A 6000-nucleotide genomic window follows, 5' to 3' on the forward strand; every position below is an offset into this window, starting at 1 on the left:
CCCTTTCTCCTTAGTATGTGGAGACTGTTTCTGGGCAATCAGGGACACTAAGGCTTCATAGTCTCTTTCTCTTTTTACTTATTATTTTTTTTATGGCCTGCTAATTTCACCCGGAAACCTACTAAAACGACACTCTTCTGATTGTTGAGAATCTTCTAAAATGGATATTACTCACGGGAAGGGGGATAAACGTGGTAAAATAAACACCCAGCAAATACCCATTTAGCTCCTTTTTGCACCCACTGCCTATCTCTTTAAAATGCATTTTCTGGGGCTTCCCTGGTGGTGCAGTGGTTGAGAATCTGCCTGTCAATGCAAGGGACACGGGTTCGAGCCCTGGTCCGGAAAGATCCCACATGCCGCAGAGCAACTGGGCCCGTGAGCCACAACTACTGAGCCTGTGCATCTGGAGCCTGTGCTCCGGAACAAGAGAGGCCGTGACAGTGAGAGGCCCGCGCACCGCGATGAAGAGTGGCCCCCGCTTGCCACAACTAGAGAAAGCCCTCGCACATAAACGAAGACCCAACACAGCCAAAAATAAATAAATAAATAAATTTAAAATGCATTTTCTGTAATTACTAAATTCCCATGAAACATTCTGATAAATATTATAATACCAGCAACTGAATTTCATATTCCCAGGTACTGTAACAATTTATGCCTATTATTACTTGATAGCATATAATTTCTGATATAAATTTAATTATTCCTTTAATATTTTGCTACTATTCTTTTATTAAAATGGCCATTTTAAAAAGGCAATATTACAGAAATACAGTTCAAAGTATGTTGGCTTATTTTACCAATCAATAATATCCAGTGCTTAAGGTCAACAAGGGGCCACATAACTGAACAGGGAGTACACATGTCGAAATATACTGCTCTGGAGATATAAGTTTCACTTAGAGTATTTTGAAAGTGCTAATAACAGGTATTCTTGATTAGGAATGAAAATATTGTTTTTAAATGTGTGAGTCATATTAGAGATCAGCTATTAAATTCACTATTTGTTACTCAACCATTTAATGCATTGTCGTCATGTTTACTTATCAATACCTGTAGAAAGAGCATTATTTTGTTTGAGCAATAACTAGGACACTTGCATTCACAGTATAAAACTCAGGTTTACTACACTGTAATAAAATTTAACCAATGAAAACTTTTAAAAAGTGTTAATGACTATATGATATCTGCAGTAATTTTTTTTAATATTTAAATATTTATTTATTTATTTGGCTGTGCAGGGTCTTAGTTGCGGCATGCGGGATCTGGTTTTCTGACCAGAGATTGAACCCGGGCCCCCTGCATTGGGAGTGCAGAGTCTTAATGCTGGACCACCAGGGAAATCCCTCTGCAGTAATTTTGTATGTGAGTCACTCTGTCAAATTCCTTGCAGGGCTTTATGATACAATGCACTCCCCTATACTTTGAGAGTTCATTATCAGTACATGCCTGCACTTCTCAAGAGTCTCTAGAATTTAAATTCCCCTGCAGCCTTTCAAGAAGGATCATTCCTCATATCCTAAGGCAAGCATCTTCCCAGGAGCACAAGTCAAACAGAAAAGTCTGTCTCCTCTCTTTAGAAAAGCTTTACATAGTAGAGCTGCACTGGCACATTCTTTTCACCACGGGGAGAGAAGCTACAAAGTAAAAAAAAGAAAGCATATCAGGAGAGAGCCCCGATTACATATAAAAATTCTAAGGTGCTAGTTTCACAAACTATCTTAAGCATTCACAAATCTGTTTAAAAATTAATAATAATAATGTACAAATCCATGTACCCATCATTGAGTTTTAACAAATATTAACATATTTTCATACTTGCTTAAGCTCCCTTTAAAATAGAAGAAAACGTTATACATAGATTTGGGACTTCCCTGGTGGTGCAGTGGTTAAGAATCCGCCTACCAATGCAGCGGACACGGGTTCGAGCCCTGGTGCCACATGCTGCGGAGCAGCTGCGGAGCGACTGCGGAGCAACTAAGCCCGTGCACAACAACTACCGAGCCTGCGCTCTGGAGCCCACGAGCCACAACTACTGAGCCCACGTGCTACAACTACTGAAGCCCGCGTGCCTAGAGCCCGTGCTCCGCAACAAGAGAAGCCATCGCAATGAGAAGCCCGCGCACTGCAACAGAGTAGCCCCCGCTCACAGCAACTAGAGAAAGCCCGCGTGCAGCAACAATGACCCAACGCAGCCAAAAATAAATAAATTAAATTAAATAAATTTTTTTAAAAGTTATACAGATTTGAAGGAGCTCTACCCAAACCTTCCTTCTCCAGAGTTACCCACTATTCCTAAAGTTAATGTGTCTTATTTCCATGTATATTCTTATACTTTAATGTACTCTCACTAGATACATACATATCAATAAACAGTAATATGCTATACTGTTTCAAAACTCTACATAAATGCATAATACAGTATTCATATATCCTTTGGCAACTTGCTTTTTTTACTCAATATTATGTACTTGAAATGTATCCATGTTATAAACAAAGATCTAGTTTATTCATTTTTACCAAGGGATAGTATTCCATTGCATGAATAAACCATAGTTTATCCATTTCCCTACTAAAGTACAGCTGGATTGTTCTACTTTCTCACTATTTTAAGAGCTGCTATAAACATCTTTGTTAGATGTTTGCTTGGGCAATTGCCCCAATTTTAGTTAAGAATTCGGCTCAACAAAAATTTAGGTTGCGGAAGAAAAGGATCCTTAGAATGAAAGTAAATTCACCCAGATCCCATTGACCCAGGCTATTTTTTCATAGGAGTTGAGAAAACTGTACATTTTTCTTCAAAACCAAACTCTATGAACTGTACGATAAAAGAGTTAAGTCTACAAGAGCCCCCCAAAGTACTCAATACATCTCTGATTTGAATATTTCTGCTCTATTCACGTGGATCAATTAATTCACCTACTTCACCAATTGTTTAGCTCTTCTATCACTTGTGTGATGCTGGCAAACATCAAGACAGAATGTAAAGAAGGCACCATTACATCTATAGACGAACGGGAAATGGGGATAGGAAAATAAATGTAATGCTAAAAAGGACCACGTCATAATTGGTTGCTATTTTATTTGTGGTTACCACGCATTTTCTTAAGGACTGCTATCCTTAAGAAATCTACTTTCTTATAACTGATGACCGAATTAATTGGTCATTTATAAAAAGTTAAAAGAAAAAACATGTTTAAAAAAACTCTACCATTAATATCTATATCCCTAATACAGTTAGAGTATGTGGTAGATTTAATTCCACAAAGTTATTAAAATCCTCACAGCATTCCTCTGAGTGTTAGAGAAAAGGGCTCCACTTCACACAACATCAAAGCAAGCCTTCTTTTACACCAGCTCAAAAATCACCACTCTCTACCTTCCTTCCTAGTTTTTCAACTCATACCTTACCTAGTCTCATATTAATAAAGAATTATAAAAGGTTTTTACAAGTCAGTCATATTCTTTGGAAATACCTTTAGAATGGACCCAGCAATACTGCATTTAACCCATGTTTTTCATGAAAATGTGTAAGATTGATAGTACTCTTCCCATTTAATCACATGAAAACTAAAATCAGTTCTCAGTGAGGTTGTTACCATACCTTTTGCTTCTTTGACAGTCAAAATGCCCGAAGTAAGTCAATGACAACCTAAATTCGGAAAGGCTGAAATTTGGAGAAAAGGGATTCCAGTTCACATTGTATAAATCAACTTAAAAAATAAGGGGCTCACATAATGCCACTCAAATCCCCCCACCAAATTACGTGTTTGGTTCTTTATGTTCTGCATCATCTTTTCAAATTTTAATATTGTGAAACAGCTTTTAACGTTTCTTGCTATAGCTATGAATCTTAAGTCTGCCAATACTAGTCATAGTTTGGAAACTAAGTAATAAATTTAAACTAGGTATAGATTCCATTTTCCACATTAAAAGGTTCTAATGGAACACCAAAGTTACTACAGACCAACCTGAAATTATATTTTCTCTAAATATACCCCTATATCATAAACCTATCTGGAAACTATTCCTTGATTTTAAAAAGTAAACTACAGTTCTTTTCTAAAAAAAAAAATTCAGTTCTCTTTCACATCATTTAGAAAACAGTGAGTCAGTGGATCATGATGTAGTGGAAAAGGAAATGACATAAAAATGGCTAATATGTATTGAATATCTACATACAGTGCCAAGCACTGTAAAAAAAATTTGATACATGAACCATTACATGTAAAGGTACCATTATGAGGAAGGTACTTTTATACCCGATTCAGAGATAAGGAAATGGAGGCAGATAAGTAACTTGCCCAAGGTCAAAGATGTAAGTGTATGTGGCTCCAGGTATGCTCAGGTCTAAAGCACTTCACCACTATGCTTATATTATCAAATTAAAATACTGTAATCTACTGCAAGAGCAAATTTTCCACTCCTTAAATTCTTAATTTTATTCTTTAAAGCCTTTTAAAGAACATTTACAGCCACCAACCACCAACAAATCCAAAAGGCAACAGACTAAGGATCTGCGTTGTGTTCAACAGTGATTCCTTTTCCATTCTAAACCAAAAAGAGAATACTCTACTTGGATAAGCCACTTCAGCCCGTGTGCTTCTCCTCTTCCCTCATCAACAAAGACCTAAGCAGTACAACACTTCCGCGAACCTACACTTGTCTGTCTCCAAAGTAGCGCTATTACACAGAGGACCAACATCACCGTCAGGACCATTTCCTTACGACAGCCCCTATGTCATTCTGTTCCTATCTTCACTTCTCAAAAGAACTTAATCACACTCTGCTGGATAACTTGACACGACAAAGGACTAAGGCTAAACTACTAATGCTTAATATCAAAGTCACTTTCTTTTTCCACAACCGCCTTTTCAAGCCAGCAAAACCCTCGGTTCACTCTCCACCGCGATCTGCATCTAGGAACAAACCCACCTGGGACACTCACCAAGGTTCGCCGCCAGGGACCCCAGTTTATCTGGGGTCTAGAGTGGGCATTCAATAAATCCTCCTGAATGAATGGGTGAAAGGCAGCGTAGGGGGAGGCGGGAAGGGGGGCGCAAAGGAATTTCACGACCCTGATATCTCTGCAGTGGCGCCCGGTCTGGGGAGGAGGAACCGAGGCGACTGGGAGAACCTGGAGCCGTTGGGTGCTCCTCGACAGGCAGGTCTGTTGATCGGACGCTGGCTTGGGAAGACGCGGGCGCCGTCTCCGTGGGTCTCGGCAGAGCGCTCCCGGGCCTCGGCCTGCGCCTCCGCCTTTCTCCCGGACCCCAGCCCCCCGCACGCTGGAAGCCCCGGCCGATCAGCCCTCCGAAGCCACGGGCCAACCCAGGACCCGCGCTCGCTCACCTGCCGCTCCTCCTACTGCACCCCGGTCTGCCTCCGGCGCGAGCCTGGCAGTCCCGCGGGCCCGTGAGATCAGCTGATTCACGGGGGGCGGGGCTTCTGGGGAAGGGCTGGGCGGCGAGCGAGTGTGAAGGCGGGAGATCACTCCCGACGTAGGTGGGGTTAGATGCCAACGGAGTCTGGTAGGGATCAAAATTACTAAAGGGGAGTTAAGACACCGCGGGCAACGTTCCCGAGGTACTGCCTTTCCCTTAGGACCAGGCAGAGCCACGACTCCTAAGATGCACTTGGGCAATGACGTAACGTGGCGTCGCCAGGGCCTAACTACCCGAGCGGTTCCATGGTAACAGATGGTGAGGAGAGTGATTGGGAGCTGCAGTCATTTTGCTGCTACCTCAGACTGCTGTAGTCCGAAGGGTAAATTCGCTACTCTTGACAGTGAAAAGGCTAAAATGTCTTCAGACTGCTTCTGTGGACTGTACCCTAATTGTAGTCACTTCCTCCCCCGAGAATGACGTCATCGCCAGGCGGCTGGGATTGGCGCTAGTATCCGCACGTTTTACTACTTCGTTGCAACCCCGAAGGATGGACTGTGGTAGGAAGGAATGAGTTGGCCTCTCCTGTGATCCCCACTGAGCTCTCCCGTAT

At 41.6% G+C, this 6000-nt stretch overlaps 1 protein-coding gene across 7 annotated transcripts in view; it reads right to left on the reverse strand.

Annotated features, from left to right (window-relative positions):
* Nucleotides 1–5444, reverse strand: part of ALS2 (alsin Rho guanine nucleotide exchange factor ALS2) — an 81194-nt gene extending 75750 nt beyond the window's left edge. For 3 of the 7 annotated variants that reach the window (XM_067026573.1, XM_067026570.1, XM_067026574.1), the window contains exon 1: nt 5356–5438. The gene's annotated coding sequence lies outside the window, so the exon portion shown is untranslated. Of the gene's footprint in view, nt 1–1452; nt 1641–4951; nt 4986–5355 lie in introns of those variants that run through there. The other 4 variants (XM_067026571.1, XM_067026569.1, XM_059053357.2 and 1 more) reach the window with 3 other exon arrangements.
* Between the last annotated feature and the right edge of the window lie 556 nt (nt 5445–6000).

This window comes from Kogia breviceps, chromosome 2, assembly GCF_026419965.1.
Source record: "Kogia breviceps isolate mKogBre1 chromosome 2, mKogBre1 haplotype 1, whole genome shotgun sequence".
Taxonomy (NCBI): Eukaryota; Metazoa; Chordata; class Mammalia; order Artiodactyla; family Physeteridae; genus Kogia; species Kogia breviceps.